Raw genomic sequence first — 23,385 nt, 5'->3', positions numbered from 1 at the left:
ATATATATATATATATATATATATATATATATATATATATATATATTATATATATATATATATATATATTTTATTTTATTTTTTTAATTGAATAAAATAAATAATTAATTTTTTTTTAACCTGGCTTGACCCTTATTACATATTATATATTGTCCAGAACCAATATATTCACATTTATAATATTAAGAAAAAATTATTTAACTAGAATTTGGATTGTAATCACTAACAACCCAAACCAGTAAAAAAAAAAAAAAAAAAAGTTTAATCATTTATAACAAAAAGTCACCTCAAATAAAAAAAAAAAAAAGTACATTACAAAATCAAAATAAAGCTTTAAGAAAACAGAAAATCTCAAATTAAAATATTAACAAAAACTAAAATCAAAGACAACGAAAATACTGACTTTATTAGTTAGCTTTACCAAAGGATCACTTCATGCTTCCAAAATATGTAGGAATTGAAATTAAACTTGTTACAGTATGTTTTTGTATAGTACATAAAGTTTTTCCGTGTCAAAATATGACGTACAAGTTTGATTCATCATTATATGACACCATGTGATGTTTTCCATTTAGATGCATTACTGGCGTGGGTGTTGTTCTGTGGGTGAACACTCATTACATTCAATCATAAACTATATTAATGACTCCCAGAGATATAAACAAGATGTTCTCTCTGAGTTAAGCGGTTTACTTGATCACTCCAATTTCTGTTTATCGTTTATCATTAAACTCTACGTAGAAGCAACATGTTAAGGCTTATGAGTCATCAAAATTCCCTTCAGGCATGTGCATTTTCATTATAGCGTTTAAAATAAAATAAATATACCTCAAGATCCGTTTTCCTTAATGACGCAGAAAAAATTGCCTTTAAACTTTTTTGTTTCGTTTCCCCGAGGACGCAAGTTTATTAAAAAAGTGGTTTTTACGCATTTATGCATAACTGTACAATTTTACACAAGGCCATCTAATTATTTTGTAAATAATCAGCTATCTTGTGTTTTCCGGATAAAGCAATGCAAAAAGATAAACCTCCCCAGGTTGTTAAAGCCCTGAAGGACCCAGCTGCGCACTGAAGGCGGTATCTGCAGATATATGAGAATGAATTTGCAGTGACAAAACAGAGAGAAAGCCATTTTTATCTTAGGCCCACGCGCAGCTTGTTCTCCTGTCAGATTGTACGGCTTTAGGGCTCGTTTTGCATCAGGACTTGATTTGCTTAAGCCCAGCACGTCATTTACTCTGACGGCTCTTTCCCAAACATCAAAGATGCTTCTGCTGAAGGTGCTTTGCAAACACACACACACACACACACACACACACACACACACTCTCTCTCTCTGACAGAGCACTTCTTCTTTGAATGCAATATAACATCTGAACTTGCGCATTATAGTTTGTCCATTATTTAGGACGATCTGTCTGTTTTATACACAAATGGAAACTGAAAGATCCCTTGTTACCTTAAGAAGCTATTTTAACCTGTCTTGATCCTGTAGGAGATCTTAAGTGATGTTTCATTCAGTAATATTTTGACATGAAACCAGTTCATATAGATGAAAGGTTAAAATGACTTCATGTTTTTCTCCTAAAACACTAAATTGCAAAAAAGCAGCACTACGCTCCTATTTTTATTATACAATGCAATATTTTTCTGAGCAATGGGGTAATTGCTTGCAATGACAAAAGATTTAATTTTATATCATTTGATCCAACATTTGATTATTTCTGAAATGTCACATTCAAAAACTATCACATATTTTTTTCGGCCAAAAGGCTAGTTTATTTTATATAGTATATTATAGTATATTTATTTTTTCATTAAATGGGTTTAAATGCATAGTTTTTTTAATTAATGAACATCTGATGGTTAAAAAAGCAAAATAAAAACCAGCCTATTTAGAGGGACTTGCATGATTAACGTGATTTTTGAATATGCTTTTTAACGGCGGATTGAAATGAAAAATTGTCAATCTGGTTTCTAAATGCATTTTTTTAATTCTCATCATGAACAATTTATCTGTGCAGATGTTTCTTTTTTTTTAAATTACGTCATAAATTTTTCTGTAAAAATTATGTAGTGTCGCTACATGATTCTTTGCAACTTAAATTATAAATTAAATTATAAAAAATTATAAAAAATAAAATGATAAATTATTAAGTAAAAACTTTATATAATTTTATAGTCTATATATATGAAATATTTATATATAGTGATATATATATTGATTGATTGGAAACGCGAGTTTCAACAAAGAAAAAAATGTCCCCAGCGTGAACAGCGCCGACTGCAGGCAGTTACCGGATGAGCCTGTGTTGTTAGTTTTACCAGTTGTTACCCATGGGAATGTAGCGACCAACCAATCAGAATCGAGTATTCCACGGCTTTGTAATAATATAAAATAACATATAGCTAGCAAACCATTTACAGCAGCCGATCAACATGGTTTAACTAGATAGCCATAAGCCAAATCTAACCCTTAGTACAAAGACTGCGCATCGTTTGAGCCCTAACACGCAATAATAGCACAGTTCTCTTCTTTTAAATGAACAAGACACTGTGTAACAAGCTCAAAACTAAATCATTTCTCTCCCCGCAGTGTGCAGTCAGTCCTAGGCCTGTTTTCAGCCATCAAAATAACGTGCCTAGAAGCACAATGTCCAAATTTGTCAGGTCTATCCTCTTCCTGCAGCGCTGCTTAATCTCACAGCTTTATCCTGAACTTCAACCTAACAGCAGCCAGTCAGCAAATGAAGGTTAACTTTTAGTCAGCATAAATCAAATGCCTGCGTAGCGATCTTTCATTTTTCTATTTATACGACCTTACATCATCCTCAGGTTAACCTGTGTGCGTTTTTCTCTCACTCCGTTGCAACACCGCATGCACACAGCATAGTTATGCTCCCATTTGGACTCCAGCTGTAATTTTACTTCCTCTTACATTTATCAATTATCTCTCAGCGCTCACTAAGGAAAATTTTCCTTTGTTTAAAAATGCATAGCCCCATTTAGAAATCGTGTGCTTGTTAATTATTCAGACTGGTTTTCCTTCACTGTGCGAGCTAAATGGCACACATTAGCGCACTTTTGACAGTTCTGTTATAGCGGCATTTGCATGCAAAACAGGCTACCCAACAGAGAACGATTTTCTTTGTTTATTACTTTTTTACAGTTGCGACACAGGGTATGAAAAGGACACCACGCCACGAAGTCTGCCAAGCCGTCTGTGTCCGGTCGTGATCCGATTTGAAGCAAATCTGATTTAAATCAATGTTCTGAGTCCAACATGATAATCTTCGTTTTGTTCAACCCTCACAAATAAGCATCGACTTTTGTGGATTCTGAAGCCTGGCTCCAATCTCCCAAAACTAGAGTCTATAATCCATAGCACTGCTTTCTACTAACAAACAAAAAAAAATAAAAAACCAAAAATCAAAAGTCATCTTGTTTGTATCAGGAGAAGAATATGCACAAATCAAGCACAGTTCACAAACTAAAGCAATCTTAAACGAAAACTGTGGATTTTGATATGAGGAGACAACAGGGAATAAACATTTTCAGAGAGAAGCGTTATTATGGATTACTTAATAAGCCTTAAATTTAAAACATCTTACATTTCTTACAAATGCATGAGATTTTTGCTGCACAAGATTGGTGTTGTTTGGATTGCATGACTAAATGTTGTTTGTGGTGTGACTAATTCTGACGGCACCCATTCACTGCAGAGGATTCATCGGGTGAGCAAGAGACGTGCTAAATTTTGAGTAAAAACGAAGCGCGCCTCGGTTGGCCTGGGTGTGAGGACATTTTCAGCAAACTTTAATTGGTAAACTATTTTATCAAACATGCATAAAAACCAAATGATCTTGGAACGACAAAAAAGGAGGCGCTAAAATGCAGGTTTGGACTATATAAAAAAAATTATGCAAATGCATACTTTCATTAAAGCACCTAACACCACCCTTTCCCTAAACCTACCCACTTCTTAACGATATTAAACAAATATGAGTGCAGTTACAGGTATGCATGTGCAAAAAACTGACAAACAAGCAGTTTAAAAGCATTACAGCCAAGTCGTGTTGCCTTCAAGTCCTTCTTGAGCCATACAATGCCTTGGTGCAAAGAAGACAAGAGATATGCAAAAATCATCTTTGACACTTTGTGCCTCTTATCAGTACAACCACGATGAAATTTAAACGGTACTCAATCACCGCAGAGATTGTTCCATGGATCTAAGAACCATGAAATACTATCACATGTCATAAATGAACTTAGCCTACTTTGCTTTTAAGTCATCCGTCACAATCAGTCAATAAATAAAGCAAATTTGTCCTATATTTGTCCCAATTTAATGCATGCATCTCAGAGCGCAGTGTGTCAGCGTTAACATTGTAATTCTAATCAGAGCCAACCCTCCTGCTGCTGCATAATTTTACATTTCCGCTGATTGCTTTATAACTAAACAGAGGTTTGACTGCGTATACAAACCTCTGATTATAATGATGACGCCCCCAGTCAGAGCACAGGCCCATACATTCAACTTCTGCCTGAACAGATTAAACACTGGGCGGCCGCAGGTAAGAGAACGCAGCATTAGTGCTTTCACGAGCCGGTTCGCTCATCAAAAACGAAAGAAAATATTTTAATGAATGCATAATACGTTGCTCTGAGGTCAGCAGATTGAAGGTTTATGTAATTACTGCAAGCGGAGAAATTAGTTCATAAGCTCAGCTAGAAACACAAACGCACCCTATGATCCTATTTGCATAAAATAACAGATGCTGTGAGCGCTTTCACTCCATCAAGCTAGCGTTTTGTATTTTCTACAAGCGCGGTTGGACCGTGAATGGCCTCTTTATGTAGATAAAGTACTCAAGTGCTAATACCAGAATGGTAGGGGTATGTGTAATCAATCATTAATGCAATTTCAGGTCTGTAGTTTATTTATGTAATTAGTAGCTAGTAATAATTACAGTATTAATCATACAATGATTATGTTGTTGCTATCTTAAAAAAACAAAAAAGAAACAATAAGCAGGTCCAGGTAGTTAAAATGTGGTTGCAGAATAAACTACATACGATAGGCAGCTGTTTATTATATAACAGTGTAAAGCCATTTTTTTTGGTGAAGAACTGTTCTTTAAATACAATTACAAAAATTTTCGAAAGTTTCAAGTAATAGTTTAAACCCAAAGTGAACGCTTGGGAGGTATACTTTTTATTAAAATTAATAAATTTGATTTAAATTAGATTCTGCCTGTTTACTTATTCTAAATGATATACATATTTAAGTGAAAATGACAGTAAATATTGTGAAAATTACAGAACTGCAAAGTCATGGAACATTTTTTTAGCTGCCACAGACTTGAATGCTTAAAAATTTGGCGTAATACTTTCTATGAAGCCTGTGTTTATAACATTATAAAGGTAATCAACAGCTGTCTATAAAGAGTACCATCAAGATAAAACTGATATTATAGGAAAAAAATAATAATAATAAAAGTTTAAAGCAAATGTCATATTACACAGTAATGTCATCTGGTATCTTGTTCTATGTTAAGCTTAAAAAAATAGTAGTATTATTATTAGCACTTACATGTTATTTATTTAAAAACTATGAGAAATATAATCCATTGCACAAGTGGATGATTTGTGTACATTGCTGCTATTATCATACTCTTAAAAGCTATAACCACAAATAACATAAAACAGTTCTATGAATATATAAACATATTAGTAAGTTATTTATAATGCACTATTACAACAAACCTTATAACACAATACAAATACTAGCCATTATTTTTTAGGTGAACCATCCCTCTTTCTGAAAAAGAGAATCATGGCCTTTTCTGAAATAAACAAAAGGCATAAAACACAGTACTTAATTAACAGAATGACAGGCCGATCATGAATGATCTACCATGTAAGAATAGTTCACGGTGATCTCGTGATAAACGATTTCATTTATTTCATTCGTGGTGCTTGTTTGTTTCATTAAGAAATCATTAATATCATTTTTTCATCATACTTCACCCAAGCGAGGTTCTAAGCATTCGATCGTAAAGCTCCTTTCAGATGAGGTTTCTATCTATGGCAGTAGAATTCCCATCCACCAATCAATGAACCTTTGTTACCAGGCAAATGGCTCTAGACAAAAGAAACAAATTAGCGGTTAATTTCCTCCATTGTTACCCCATGTGGGATTTTCATTAGCCTGACATTGTGCCCACAGCAGGAAGCAATGAGATGTCATGCAACCTGGAGACAAAGTCCTGAATGGTCCAGTGATAAACGGTAATCGTTAAAAAAAAACCTGACTGAGAATTTCTGAACCGCAGGTGAAGCGTTTCAGAATATTCTCCAGGGTAAACTGAGGACTTATTATTACGGTGCTGTTAAACAAAACAACGTAAAAATGACCCTTAAACCGTTCTTCTCCCTTAAAATCATTCATTTTAGAGAGTTCAGGTGCTAATATAGACAGATTACGCTTCATGTGCATGTTTCTCCTCCGGTAAACAATAGCTGATACATCCAATATTAGACGTTAAAGTGCTATGCATGGTCATATAGACTTACGGCTGTCTGAGAAAAAGATTGTATCGTTATTATTATTACTCTATGGTATTTGTCCGCTTTATGAAGTAACAAGTAAATGGTAAAAGATAGAGACTTATAATGTAATATAACGAATAATAATGAGAAATATGTCATTGTAACTTAAGTAAATGTAGTGTCTACTTGGTTATAATTACACTTTAAAAGCTATAATTTACAAATAAGTAAATATAACGCATTAAAAAAATAAATTATTATTCATATTATAAAAGGTTATAATGAACAAGAATGCCCTTATGAATTTATTCTAAATAAGGGCTTCATATGAAGTGTTACCAAGAACCCCAAAACTAAATAAAAGAAACAAAAGATCCCTAAAAACAAAACACAAAATCCTAGTAATGCACCTTAAAACAACATTGAAGAAATTAGCAACACTTTATCGACTTGCATCACATTTTCTCTGTAGAAAATGGATCTAGTCTCATCATGTCGCTCATCACGAGGGTCGCGTTTTAACTGTGCTATTTCAGTTATTTACAGAGATGTTCATCGCAAAGACTTCAAAACAGCAGGTCGGTCATAACAGATGCGTGTCAGTGAACTAGTTCAAATCCCAGCACTGCATGCCAAGAATGAAAGAAGAATCCTCGCTGAGAGATGTTCATGCAAAAATCCTAACAGGGCTACTTTTTTGTGCCACTGCAGCGTGTCCCTTTTCTCTGACCTCAATCTTCCGTGCAGCTCTGCATTACCATAAATAGTCTGAGACAAAGATCAGGCCTGTGTAAATATGACCATCCAAAGAATAACAGCAATCCCGCCAAGCTTGTTAGTGTTACCAGACAATGCATTTGTTTTTGAAACTATCTGGCAAATTCTTGCCACAATGGGGGACACAATTATCGGCGCTGAAGACGGGAAAATTAAGGCAGTGGTTTGTTGCTGGGGTTGGGCCCCAAGGGGAGGTCTTAGCATAGCCCTCAGTAGGCTGCAAGTTAAATAAAATAAATCGATTTAAAACTAAATGACATCAAAATACAAAAAGTGACATTTCAATAATGTGTAATGAATGCAATTAAAATAAAATAATGGGATGTAATAGAGTCGAAAGCTGAAAAACAGCTGGTTTATTAGTAGCATATCAAGGACAAACACTTGATGTTAAGGCAAGGCGATTCTATAAATCATAAAAACAACAACTACAGATTCAAACATTGACTAGCATTTCATATTTACAACCTGTCGAGAACTATGCAAACCTGTGTCTGTCCAATAAACAACAACAAAGCGCATCAAGAAAACATAAACCCAAAAATAAACCCAATAAAGTTCACGCAGGCAAAGAGGAAATAAATTTACGTGGTTTTACTGCTACATGCCGTGGAAGTGTTTTCCGCGATATTGAGGCTTTCGCTCAGATCTTCAGTGCCGCTTATCACGCTTTTTGGCTACGAACGTGGTCGTAATTTTAATTCTTAAAATATGCATTAGAAATATAGGAACACTTAAATATATATTTACAAAAAGTCTATTATCACTCTTGGTCACTATTTTTTGTCGATCTAATGCAGAAGTGCAATACCAGCGCCATGGACTCAATGCTTTTAACAACCTGAAGAAATATTAAACTTCTCAAAATCATTACCGTGACAGCACTAATTTTCTCAGCTCGCCACAGATGAGCGAACACCACCATTCTATAATCCTGTGAAGCTTCATAAACCTACAAATACCGCATCCATCAAAACTGAAAACATTGTGTGGATGATCTCAGTCTTCTTGCCGTCGTGGTTTATGAAGAGACGATCCTGACACCTGAGGAAGACTTCAGAAGTTACAGCGTGTCAGAAACAACATCTAATTATTCAGTAGGCTGGTATTACCTGATAGAAATCACAAAGTCATCTTTTTATCTCATTAGCAGTATTTTGTTGCACTGAATTCATGTGATTAAAGTGGCTACCAATGTTAAAACTAGTTTATGTTTTTTATTTTTTTATTGTTAAACCCAGGTATTCAATGTATTGACATTTAAAGCACTTATATATTCATACTTAGTTCTTCTAATATTACTGAATTAAACACATATTACACCACAGTTGCACAAAATTCATGCTTAACAATGCCAATAACAATCTTTTATTCAAGGATTTGCAACATGCAACAAACTCCCGATTATATCACCCTTGAAGTCTGTCAACATACAAACCATCTGAAAGTCAATTCATTCTGACTACAAACCCTTTGTTAGCACCGCATTTAACTTACAGCATATGTAATTATATTATAGTGGATGCCCCTGACCTGACAGCCCAATCATTTTAGAGTGCTTTCAAAGCTGCTTTTCATGTCAAAGTTCAAAGGCTTGAGGAAGAAGGTCTAGCGTAGAGCGCCCTTTAAAATTCCCTGTTCATTTAAAATGTCTGTTGCATTAAAGCACTGTGACAATGATAACAATAAAAGATATTTTAGGCCTTGAGAGTGAAGGTGAAATAGTGCCACCTGCTGTGGATTTATTTAGGTAAACTGCTTAGCATTTAAACGTTAAGAAACTGTTGGACAATATGGAATCCTAATATATTACAGTACATGACAAAACAAAAGAAAAGTAATGATCGTATAAGGTATATGCAAATATTGTTTTTGTGTGTGTACACATATATAGTGAATAATAACATATATATGTATATGTTATTACTCACATATATATGTATAATCATACCACATATATACATACATACAGCATGTACATATATAAACACACACACACACACACACACACACACACACACACACGCATCACAGCCGCTATCAACACACACTTGATTACCCAGCATAATAACCCTCTTTTCTTTTGTCTAACCCAACATTATAGCAACATAAATTTCTTTCAAACAGGTTCATAAAAGTGCATAATTTAACGACTAGATTTCTGCTAGTCATTGTGTCTATTCTAGTCACCGGAATAAAAAAGGCACAGAGAGAAGTGTAAAATCGGGAGCTGGCATTTAGTCAAACAAAGCTTAAATATATATCCAAAAGCCTGACACATCGGCAAATGTTAAAAAAAGACTTCAAATAATAGTTCTCAGGAAACCAGCCATCATTTTCTAAATGAATTATTTGATTTTGGTTGGTTTTAGGCAATATAATAACCAGACAGATAATGTCACGCCCTGCCTGTGGGTTTTAAAGCCCAGACGATTCTAGAAAATCTGAGAATAAACACAAAAGTTGTTAAACCACACTGCTTATGCACTTGCTCTTACCACGGAAATATACATTTTCTAAGAACGTTAATTTAAAAAGTCAGTGTTAAGTGATTTCTATAAGTCTAGTGAAATAAAATGCAGCATTTCAACTGCATATTATTAAAAAAGAACCAATGTCAACTTACTAGAATTAAAGCTGGATTTCGTATCCATTGACGAGCATTAGGTTTGACTGAGGAAATTGTCCATTATGTGCAAATATTCTTGCGAATGTAGAGTATGTTCGCCCTGTGCCCTTGAAACAAAGCGGCCTTGTTTGGACATTTAACGTTTTCCATAACAAGCATGCCAAAGTCTCTCCAAGGCCTGTTTCCTTCTAAGGCTTGAAGGACTCCTCTGCATTTATTGAACTAGACGCGTCTGTTTACTGTTTTCCTCTGCAAAGAAGCTGTCACTTAGAGCCAGAGGTGCATCAAAATCACAGTAAAGCCGAAATGGAATATTGATGAACTTGAGGAGGATTCTCCACAAAGATAGCCTCCAATAAAAACGACACTGTGTTCCTCCATTACAACTTCACAAAGACTGTTAAAGCCGCAAAGTTAATAACACATTCTGCCATCTGCTATGGGCTGCAGTCCCAGGAAGTCTTGGTATTTCCCAGAACTCTATAAATAGGCCTTCACACCACAAGCCCAATCTCGCCTCAGCTACACGATCTGCTTGGAACACAGCACCACCAGACTGCTCAAAACAGGATGTGACATCATTTCCTCTTGCCCATAATGCGATTCTGCCCCAGGACAGCTGTGGTGGAAAACGCTATGTTACAGTGACCTGCGCAAAAAGAAAACTAAAAGTACATTGTATGATTTGGGGTCAACAGCTTAAACAAACTTCATGGGAAAAAGAGAAATTCTTCCTCCTGTTCATAGAAAGAAAAAAAAAGATTAACAAGCAAAACACCACTACTACCACTAATACTACTAGATTGGTTACTAAGATTCTTTAAAATGTCATTTGGGCTTAACAGAAAAACTAAATGCATATGGTTTGAAACACCATGAGGGCGTAGTAAATGACAAATTCTTCCTATTTGTGGGGCGAACCGCCTTTAACTAGAGCATATAGGAACAATGGGTGCGAAGGATGAATCCCTTCGGGTGGATTCAAAATAAGCTCTAGTTCCTTGTTCAGAGTTCTCACTTGAAACTACAAATACAAAATTAGAGGAAATTATGTCACAGACAAACACGAATGGTCCTTCGTTACCAACTGCCCAGACCAGAAAAACACGCCACTGAGAGCACATCAAGCACTGGTACACCATTTACAGTACAGTAACAACTACTATCCTTTCTCTTGCCATCATTTTTCAAAGATCTTGCGTAACACCTCCCTTTTGTAATTTAGTCCGTCCATTCACTGATTTTTTTCCTCATGTGAAGAGCGTCACACTGTGAATGTAGCCTCAGCACTGCAGAGCGTGGTTAACGGTCCACATGTGCAGGCCTGTTTCACTGCTCTGCCCACGGAGCAATTAAACAGAGCAACTCCTTTAGTCATGGAGACAAAGCCAACAGCTTCGCTGAAAGAGTAACTTCCAGATGCTTTGCGAATGAGAACGTAAAATGAAATCAGCCACTATTTAGGTTTATTTGACGGAGTCCTAACTATAAAGCCATTTTGGTCGAAGTCTTAAGCGTTGTGCGCTCCACGGTTTTTATCAGTTAACGACATCCATGTTTGTCGATATGTTTGAACCGAGCGCTTCCTCTGAAGGTCGTACCCCACTCCGAGCTCCTGAGAATCCCTGCTGCTTCTCGTCTTCACCAGAAATCACGATCCATCTGTATTAACGAAAGCCGACAGCCAAATTGCGTAATTCCTGCTGAATGATCGTTTTTGGACCTTACCCCATTACAAAGGAGTCATCACGCATTCATTTATTTACACACAGCCTTACTTTACGATCAGTGTTAGTAGTGAATGTTATACAAAGTGTCCGTGCACCATAATATTTCATTATTTCATATAATATGAAGCGCCAGTGGCTCATTCCAATAGATAAATTCAGTTCATATTGTTTGTTCTTTCGCCTCTAGCACTCTTTGCTCCTCTGTTGCTAGAGTGACAAAATAACATGATGTAATTTCCAATACTCTCTTCTACACAACTATCGTTCGCTAAATGTCCAATGCATATTTCACACACAAAAAAAGAGCACTGCCTGAAATGAAAGTTTAAGGTATATCAAGAAACAATGAGCACTTCCAGAAGAGAATGAGAGCTTGATTTGGGTTGGAGGCATCAGTTTATTTGAAGATACTGAGTTTGCTTGAGCCACTAGTGCACCCACATGTCAGAATTATATCTTTATTGAAATGTTCAGACATTGTTATACACCTACACACGTATTATATTATATTATGTATGTGTGTGTGTGTGTGTATACATTATTTCTATTATTATTTTTAAGTTCTATACTGTATGTGCATTTTTCTGTAAATATATTGTATAATATAATATTTAATGTGATTTATCACACTATATAATTTATGCATTGTTATTATCACTACATATTATTAGCCTATCAACTAGTTATGGATAAACTTGCTTAATAAAAGAAAAAAATTCATTCTAAATTATATATTTGGTGCCATTCCAGATTCGCTTAAATGCTGCAAATCTAAAGTTTACACTAAAACTAGAATGACATTGATGAGAGCAGAAAATATCTCGCTATGCCAGAAAGAGAAAGCTTGAGAGAGAGACAGAGAGTGCCACCTGCAGGAAATGTCTTTCGTTCAGTAGCCAGTAAACACTGATCCTCAAGCACTGGAGAATTAATAATTTATCATTTAATAACTTTTCTCCTCCCAGTGAGTGAACATACTGTTCTATTATAGAGGAAGTAATTACAATCGTAGAAGTCCATTTAAAGAAATGCAAAACAGGGCAGTAGACAAGCCACCGCTGAAACAATTCAGTAAACTATCCTTCTAGTGAAGTGTTTTATATTATATTTTGCCTTTTTGTTTGTTTTTAAGAAATGTCTACCAAGACTGATTTATGTGGATCAAAATACAGTAAAAACTATTTTCATGCATTTAAATGCTCTCAGATCCATTCACACGTAAAACAAAGTGCTTGTTTGTTTTTTTACTTTCACCCCTGTGCATCACGGTTTTCTCCAAAACGTTACTTTAAACATTACAACTATTTTCAAATACTTCTTAAAAGATGTCATTTCTGAAGGATCACACGATCTGAAGACTACAGAGTATTGCCTGCTGAAAATGCAATTAAAAGAAAAACGGTTAAACGAACATTTCACAATACAATGCTTTTCACTATTTTTCATCTAATAACACGGTGTTGGTGAATATAAGAAAGCATTTTTAAAAACTGGGCTTTATTATTTCAAACTTTTGTCCAAAACACAGCACATTAAACAAAGAGCTGTATGTTATGATGTAACATACTGAAATGTAAAAACACATTCAACACACTTGAGGGTTTGGACTGCGCTGGCTTTCTCTAAAACTCATGACTGCATGTGCGACTGCAGGCAGCTGTCCCAACACTCTGTTCTTTTTTGTAAATGATCCATGACCGACACAGAGTACATTATATTGCGGTCTGCCAGGGCATTGCAACCTCCGTCCCTAATTTACCAAGCAAGTTTATTTAGACATCATACAAAACACAAAAGATGGAGCGGTGTGTGCTTGATTTCATTCTTATTTATTAACCGTTCGCCAACAGCCACATATCACACTTCATTCGTTCATGATTGTTCGTTTTAAATATCGTCTCTTTCAAAGCAGACCGAGTGGAGATCTTTGATGTGGATTGTCAAACAGTCGAGTACATATACAAAACTTGATGAAAGACACCGGCGGAAGCAGAGCCCCGTTCAGTCATATCAAAAAGGTTTAAAAGAACAAAACGTGAAGAATATGGTTTCGTCACAACGAACTGCTTTGAAAGGCTGTCAGTTATGCCAATATGCAAAATAAACTACTTCATAGAGTCTGGCAACATAAACACAAGTGTAAAATAGACCATGTTTGGCAAAGTACTGTATTAAAAGCAAACAAACAACCCCAAAGCCTGAGGCGAGGATCGCTCTCTGCTTGATAAAAAGATTTTAAGTCACCATAAACTTCCAAATGGTTTTCACACGACCGTCCGCTCTCTACATTTCTGCAACCGTCAGACGGCGAGAGCAGATAGACGGCGGCGGTGAAGCAGGCGAAGACGGCGGCGTGAGGTAGACATTGTACAGGCAGTTATGTTTGTAGACGTCCAGGGTGCAGTGTCGTACCTTTTTGGTTTTGTAGAACATGATCCAAACGGTGGACAGGAACAGCAGAGTGGCGGCAACGTCGTGGATGATGTTGTTAACAACCAGCGTTCTCCTCCGAGGATGGGAACGAGTATCCTGCTTGTCCAGAAGCGTGAGGATGAAGATGAGCAACGGAGGAACCAGAAAAGTTAACGGCTACAACAGCACATAGTGAATGGAGCCCTCATACTTGTTGGCTGCGATGACTCAAAGCCCGGCTCCAGAAGGATCTGAGACCCGTACATCCCGATAAAGCTCTTGAGGAATTCCAGGAAACTTCTCTCTTTCACCTGTGGCTGTGGGGGTATACTCCTCTTTTTACAAAGAGATCTTTCCTGGAGGTCAGGGGTGGGGCTGTTTGCCACGAAACAGAGAGAAACGAGGAGAAGAAAGACAGCGGGAGAGGTAAGGAGAGGCTGAAGGGTTTTGAGGAGAGAACGCAGCAAACGCACGGAGAGTGATTCTTCTGCTCGGCCCCGGGTTTTGAAATGACTTCTGTCTGTCGTTCTCTTCCGTTTCCTGTAACCGTTGAGTCAAAGTCCCTCCTCTTCCAGGCAGAGAGCAGGAGAGTAAAGAACAGAGGGGCAGGACTTGAACACTAACCCCTTTCTCCTCCTTTTTCTTCCTTGTCGTTCATCACTCTCACCTCTCTTTCAGTCGGCTAGTTAGAAAATTCCTGTGAGTAATAGTGGCCCCAGAAAGTGCTTTCTGATGTTTACTGCACTAGAAATTGTATGCATTTTAACTAAAAGTAAAAAAATACATGTGTAAATGATTTCATATTCACATAAAAACACCTTTTCTATGAGAAAAAAGTTTTGAGAAAATATTTAGCCTCTTTTGCTTTTTAAAGCAGCCACTTTGTATGGGGTCATATTTCTAAATGAACACATTTGTACTGTTTTTTCAAAGCCAGCATTTACACTCAACCAGGTTGCATTCGCTACATCAAAAATACACTGAAAATACAGCTATTTTCTATTTGAATATATTATAAAAGTATTTTTTTGATGACAAAGCTGAATTTTCGGCAGCATTCATCTTTGGTCGCGTTCTTTTAAAACATTAATATGCCTCCAAGACACTCGGTGGTGCGAAAACAGATGTGCAGCTTAAAGAAATAGTTAGGCCAAAAGTAAAGAAAAAATTCTATAATTACTTATTCAACTCTCAAACTGTTCCAAACCCCTTTTGAATAATATTAATAATTCATTCAAAAGCTATGTATAAGTAGTCTCATCTAACCTGGGTTACATCTAAAAATAAAGCATTATGAGACCTTAGAAATTCATTATTATTTAATCTGCAGAAAAATCCTTTAGGAGTATGCCTTTAAATGTATTTTTTTGTTGACAAAGTTTTTCAAACACAGATTTTCTGGATGGTAAATATATGTCTGGAAAAATCGCCATGTTAGCCCTTTATTATATTCAGGCTTTGTGGAACATGCATCAGATTTGACTTTGTGCACTCAGACTCATGTGACAAAGGCAAGAATGTAGAGATCCCTTCAGCCTTTTCCAAACTAAACAGTCTTATCGCTGGTATATGGCCTCCATGAAATCAGTGTTTTTCTGGTCCATGACCAAACCTGACAGCTGAGATGAGAGGCTGATGTCCTGACGTCCGTGAATACAGACACACCCCTCAAACAACGTGGCCGTGTTCAGTGCACTGCCCGCTTTCAGAGGTCGGGCCACAGAGAGACGCAGTAGGGAGGATTAGTCTTCAGATTTACATTCTCATTGGGCGATTTATCATCTTTATCATCTTTTTCCTGCTGGGACAAAAATGCAGCTGTACAGCTGAGTGTGGATTACTGTAAAGACCATCCCAGCTGCAGTCTGAGAAAAGATCCTCTAATACAAACAATACCCACAAAACGATCATTTTGCACATAATGTGCTGAGTAAATCGTATAAAAGACCTCATTAATTAAATTTAAAATCATCTTGTTCACTACGCTAACCAGGAGTCATATTGAGGTCATGCTATAACGCTCCTCTTGCACTTCCTGCAGAGAAATAGTTCAGAGCACACAAACACACACACACCACTGAATGTAAACTTTTGCATTACAGGAAGACAGATTACCTCTTTTTATAAAACATTAGAATCTAATAAACACCCGATCTTAAAATATTGGGCTTCGTAAGTTTTTCAAGAAGTGCAATTTAAAGTTCAGTTACATTTATCCTGTCTCAAAAAATAAGAAACAAGCTAAATACTAACAGTAGCTTCTTTAATATTTTTGTGTTCCATTTGTGTTATTTATTATACAATCATCAAATGCAAAAAGGCCTCCTAATGTCATAGCTTGCTATTTTTTTTTTCTTTACTAGGTTTCCTTTTGTTCATTAACCAAAAGAAACCTTTGCTGTGTGTGAGACTTGTTATAGCATTTGCATGTCCTATTGCTCTTTATGATTGTTGATTTTAATTGGTTTCTCTCTATTGCCCTCATTTGTAAGTCACTTTGGATGGAGTCTGCTAAATGGCTAGGAAAGGTAAATCTAAAAGTCTGTATTGCTGAAACACACTCTACAGTGTTATGTATCCTCAAACAGATATCAATCCTTAATTGTATCAAGCAATACATAGAAAAAGTGCAGCCAAGGACTTCAGTGTTAGTGCTGGTGATGGATCGTGCCGCTAGATGGCAGTCTAAGCAAGCACAAACCAGTTTGAATATTTAAGTCACAAGGCTTGGGTGCTGTTTCTCACAATGTGATGTGAGCCAATATCTATTTTACACGTGGCAAATGATCCAAAAAGTAGCGTAAGTCATGGTTCTGAATCAAGGTTTGGTTTGGCCTCGCTAGCCCCTGCAAATGGAGATGCCTACACGCCAAAACTACTTCTGTACAGAATCTGCACACAAAAGTATGGTTTTAATATGCTTTTATTTAATTCTTTTTACACAAATTGATTAACACAGGTCATTTAGACTAGCGACACATAAACTCAAATTTCCCGTCTTGAACCACATCCATATCCTGTTTGCAAAGATACAATTTATATTCAAGACAACGCAAGTAATCCAAAAGAACAGACTGTCCCTTCAGCTGCATTCCTTTCAACAGTGCAAATTCTATGATACGTCAGATAGACACTCAAATGTTAAATACACTGTAATGAAACAAGCTTTGCAAACTCTGGCTTTTACTTATCCTTTAAAATAAACATTAATAAGCAATAAGGATTTTCAGTGAATCACGTATTTAAGATCTTAAGCGGCAAAGTAAGCAAAATAATCTTTACAACTATATAGACTATCTCTGCTTCTATTATGTGCACGCTTTCTATTACTACTGTATTTTCAATGTCATCTGTTTTGTCTGTGCATGGCGCTTGAAGAACCATTACTTGAAACCATGCTTGAGATATCAAGTGTAAATGACTGCCTTAAAAATGATCTAATGAGGAGAGAAGGACCTCTAGTGGTGAACTGTAGAGGTTGCAGGTGTGAACGTGATGGAAGATCTACTCTCTTTCAGTATATAACCATGGGCTTGTAAACCATTAGTGCTAATCAGGCTCAACGGCCAACGCCTTCTTAAAATAACAAAAACCGCCCTTTCTGTCATGGATGAAATCAGGATGCATCATTCTTGTTGTTGTATCTTTAGATGTTGAACAGCCTAATTCATATGTGCATTCATAAAGAAAAATGCCTGCGTTAGCAGTACACACAGACCCAGTAAAGAAAAAGAATATAAATTAAATGGAAATTAATTAAATTAAATAAAGATCTCTTAGGTGGAACAGTATGGCGAGGCGCTTTGGCTGGTGAATGTCTGACAGCTCCATGCTGATCTAGTTTTATTCCCGAGCAAGCGAGAGACAATAAAGCATGAAATGCGTCAACTTTCACAAGCCTGTGTATTTTACGGTTCATTACTAGCTCATAAAAGCCGATACTGTATCACGTTAATTAAACCGACACCACATAAGAGTTTCATATAAGTCCTCATTAAAGAGTTATAAGCTGTAAACCAAACCGGTCAGCTATGGAGGTAAAATCACATTTCAAACTTTCTGAATCGAAAAAAAAAAAAAAAAACATAAAGACCTGTACTTAATGGATTTGGGGTAGAACTACAAGACCTATCCCTTAAAAGGACTGTGAATGGCAAATTAAAAATGGACAAAAATACAGGATTTATGACTGTTTTATTATAAACAATACATTTTGGCATTTATTTATAAATATGCACACGTATGGAAATATTTAAATAAGTTGAGAACACATGGAGACTATTTTGACAGTTTCTTTGCAGAATAATGGATTAGGAATTTCACTGTTAAACACGACTTATCATAAATGTTGAAATAATGCAAACTAACATTTTCCTTTAAATCTTAGCATCACTTCACTGGTTGCCAGACTTAAATCCATTTTATTTCCTACAAATGTTTCAACAACTATGGCGCCCTACCTTTCTACTTTATTAGTTCCTGAGCTCCTCCAGAGCTGAGATCAGGGGGCACAAATCCTTCTATCTGCTCCTAAGGAACAGACTGAAAGCAAAGGGGACAATGAGCATTTCTCTCCATTTACTTTAAGCAACGAATAATTAAAATAATTCTTAACCATAACCTGCATTGCCGTCTTCACATCATTAGCAGGCCTCAGATTCCCAGTGACGCTTAATGTTTGCATATATCAATACCTCAAGTTTGTTTTTATTTGACATACTATTTATACGCATTTATATGAGACTGGAGATGGGATATAATGTAACCATACATCCTACAGATCATCTGGAAATACCATTAAATATTAACTCCAATGATGGTTTACTGATCTCTGATGCAGCGTTAACAAGAACTGGGAAGCAAAGAGGCTGGTATAGACCCCATAAGGTCCTTTTTCTCTCTCTCCTCTCTCTCTCTTTCTCCCCTTACGGTCTGACCTATCGGCTTGTTCTAGGTCTATATTTATCCTGAAAGAGAAAGAGAAGGAGTGAGAGAGGAGCAATGACTGCAGGAGGCCTGCAGTGCTAAATATATCGCTCCCATCACTTATGAAAGCAGTGTCGTTCCTATCACCGAACATTTCTGGCGATCATGCCATTTAAATGTCGTGATTTTACTCCTGCATGTACAGTCTTTATTACAAATATGCCCGCTGTAATACGCGAGCATTGCGTTGGGAATCGGGGCAAAAACACGGATGAAAACTGTCAATAAGAAATCCGCCAAGTCAAAATAAGGCTCTCTTGGATCTATGGAAGCGCGTTTATTGGCTGGGTAAAGATGCATTTACATGTGTGCACACCGGCAAAAACACACATACTACATGCTTGTGCCTCTAGGTTTGGGGCTAGAACAGCTGAGACGAAGTGACAGCGGGAAGAGAAAGGGAAGGAGAGAAGAACAGATGAAGACCTTCTGAGCTGTGTGTCATGCGATTGCACCACACTGTACTATGAGCCTTCAGGATAAAAAATAAAAAAATCATTGCAATCACTCATAACTACTATCCAGGTTGCCATAGCAGCTATTATAACGGCTAAAGCAGATTTCCACGGGTATTCATTTAAAAGTAATCTGACAGTTAGTGTGAATCTAATACTGAGATACTTGAGGCAAATTTTGCTGATGAGTGTATTAATGCATCTTTACACAACTGGAGTTACGGCTGCTTTGTGCCTGCTGAAAATTGTCACGTAGAGACACAATGCTGCGTAAAAAGCCTAATATTAAGTTATCCTCTCAAAGTATATGGATCACTTTGTGTGTAGCTGCCACCTCTGAGCAGCATTAAATAGTCTTTGTAAAGAACACCTTAATGCCACTTTAGCGCTTATCGGGTCTCATGTGTACACGCACTGCGCGCAGAAACACGACGTGACATCAGTCACAGCATACTGTGTTTGCGAAAATAAAAATGTTAATGTACAAGTGATATTATTGTCTCTGTATTGTGTGCCAGCGCAGAACTGTGACGTCTGTCGCATTTCAATGACGTAATAATCGCACGAAACGCTTACATGGTCGTTCAGACTGAAGTCGCATTGCTAAACATCGATGTGTATCCGATTTAGAACCACATATGAAAGTGATTTTTTTTTTTTTTTAAATTAAAAATTAAATGTAATAGGTCATATTTGGGCATTAAAAAATCGTAAGTTTTTGGGTCACTTTAGCCTGCAGTGTGAACATCCCGATGAACTGTAGAGCTTATTTCACTAAAACTAATTCTTCGTATGAAGACTGAAAAGGTTCACTTACTGTGATGAGGTTGATTAAAGTATTTTCTCGCAGGCACTTTTTCCCCATCCGTGATGATCCGACATTTTAGTCGCTAAAAGATAAAGGCTGTCTCTCTACGGCCCAGTAAAGCTTTGCAAGTCATGATTAGTATACTTCGCCAGCTTCCTCGCCACGTTGTCCCTGCAATCCAAGTCAGGCCTCCGAAAGAGTTTCCCAATTGTTGCTTTGACTTCTCGTTCCGGTCGGGTGGACACGGCATCCTAAGAACATCAGGATCGTTTATATCTAATAATGTAAAGCGGAATGTGTAATACAGAGCTATTATACCACAGCAAAAAATTGTTTTAAGCACAAAAGCATTTGAAGAAGCAAATTAAAAACGCGAGTGTTAGCCTGCTTCACCTGTTAGCCTGCTTCAATTAAACCTTGCGTAGTGAGCGATATATACTCTAGGTGGCAGAAGGGTGGAAACGATTAAAAACCAAATTAAAAAAGCAAAATTAAGCATTGCCTGGTAACTGGTTAATAATGAGGGCAATGAAATATCACTAGTCTCTGCGCCAGTTAATAAAGCTAGCAGCCTCCAAGTATGGAACCTTTTTTGAAAGCGGCCTGTTACTGACAGAGGTTATTAACCCACTCATCCATGTTGAGGAGTATGCATTGAGCTAGAAATGGCTTTCGCTGTTTCAGACGAAACAGAACAGCTTATGATTTGACAGAACAATTAGAAAAAAAAAAATAATGCATGGCTGCTTAGGGCTTTCAAAGCAACGGACATTAAAAAAATTATTTTATTTCACATTCAAGGCTCACGATGTGAAAATGCCAGTAGACTTCAAAGAGTTGCATTCACACAACACACAGACATGCTTGTTTATTTTCCCACACACTTATTTCTGGATACACACATCATCACAACTTTCTTTCTCAGAGCACAGTCCACCTCTCACCTCTCTCCACACACACACACACACACACATTCAAACGAAAGCACGTAATAGTCGTCAAAAGTACTGGCTGTGAAATTGGAAGATGTCAGCGTGCAGTGAGCATTTGGACACACAGAGCTCACGGCTCGGGCCAGGAGTCCAATTATCCCCAGCCTACCTGACATATCAACACACAACTATGCAAAACAGAGCTTTGTGACATTTTGGCTGAATTCCACTGCTGAGGGCACCAGATTGCCTCTTTTGAATCTCTTTTTATCTTACTCTGAGTTTCTGTTTATCGTGAACAATGAACAGCATCGGTTAGATTTGTTAATTTATTTGTGATTTAGTTATTTGTCCATTTAGTATGCATATGCACAATTCAGTAATGCTGTGTGCTCTTTTTAGATTAGTGTTTAGTCTTATTAAAAGTTATTTCATCATACATATTTGGCAAAATGTTAACGTTAATATATATGTATAATGTATAAAACAATATTCAATAATTCAAGCCAGGGTTTTAAACACACAGGTGTGGATAACTATTTAATCATACTCATCTGGTTAATCAATAATACAAATGATTATATAAGAGGTTCATAAAGGTATTGCAGACATGTTTAGCATAACCTAATTTCATGGCGTTTTGTTTGTTGTTTCAAAACATGTTACAGAGAAAGATTTTTTATATTATTCACAGTATATACCAAATTTTGTTGTCATATATACATTTTTATTTATGTATTGTCATTTTGTAAATCTGTTATGACATATTGTCATGTTTTTATTTTATTTTTATCTTACTATTTAGGACTTTTTTTCTTTTTTTTTTTTTATGCATTTTCACGCCTGTTTTCTGAAATGCGTTTATAAACATTACAACAAATAAAAATGAAAACATTTAAATTGTTTTGTTTTGAATTTTGGCATATATATATATGAATTTTTCTTATCTATACCACAAGATTTTTATTTGACGTGCCATTTATCATGCAGATCAGGTAGCTATTTCAGTTACAAATGCAAGTGCTTCAACTATATATATATATATATATATATATATAAGAAAAGACTTATACATATATTCTCATTTTTAACATCAACATTGTACTGCATGAAGTTCTCAAACTTCTCTGCTGAGTGCCATTTAGCATGTCTTACAGTTTTTCTCGTCTTGGTTTCTCTCTTCCTGACAGCATATCATCTGCTGCTCAGCTTTGTGTCACTTGTGAATCTCACAAGAGGAGGGGGATCAGCGCTGTGGTGATACTTCAGGGCTCTGATACCCACCATCCCGCACTTACAGTCTCACACTTCGCTCAGAGCGGAGAGGCCTGTCACCATGCATACCTCCATGCATTAAATATCACATATTAAATATTTACGCAAGCTCAGTGTTTACGTTATGCTGGTTTGGATTTACGTGATGGAGGAAGCACGTTGCTTGAAACATGCGAGGCGCTGTTTGTGCGGGATGTTTTGAGTGAAATTTGAGGGAAACCTTAGTCCAGACGTTAAGTTAGTTGTTAGTATACTTGTCTCCCAATGCACTGATTCCATCCCTCCTTTCTCCTAACGCTGTTTTGGTGGCTATGACTCGACCTGTCATGCCTTCATCCGCTTTCCACTTTCTCAGCTCTTTTCTCTCACAACCACTTAATTTGGTTCTCCATCTGTCACAGATTCATGGGCTGCCATCTATCTACTGCTAGCTCCGTTTAAATGCACTGTCTGTATATGCCGACTTTATCTGCTTTGTATCTTCCATATAAGGTATCCTAAATTTCATTCTAAATGAATACCTGAATGTGTGTATAAGATTATGGCAGCTTCAAATAATGCCTTTTTTTTTTGCGAAAGTGTGACAACGTGGTTACTTACTATTAACCTCTTGCTGCATTCAGGTCATGAATTATTCATCTTTTAATATGGATGTGTTCTGTAATACCGCATTGCAATTTATTTTTCTAGGTCATTAATATAATATAAGCAAATGCTTGGCCGTTGTTATGTGAACTCATTCATTTGTAGCATCTCAAATCATCCTGGAAAACGCAAAACCTAGAGAGATCACGCAGCTTTCGGCCCTAACTGTTCCCTCCTCGTG

This window comes from Puntigrus tetrazona, chromosome 13 (assembly GCF_018831695.1).
Source record: "Puntigrus tetrazona isolate hp1 chromosome 13, ASM1883169v1, whole genome shotgun sequence".
Classification (NCBI taxonomy): Eukaryota; Metazoa; Chordata; class Actinopteri; order Cypriniformes; family Cyprinidae; genus Puntigrus; species Puntigrus tetrazona.
This window is presented reverse-complemented; position numbering follows the sequence as displayed.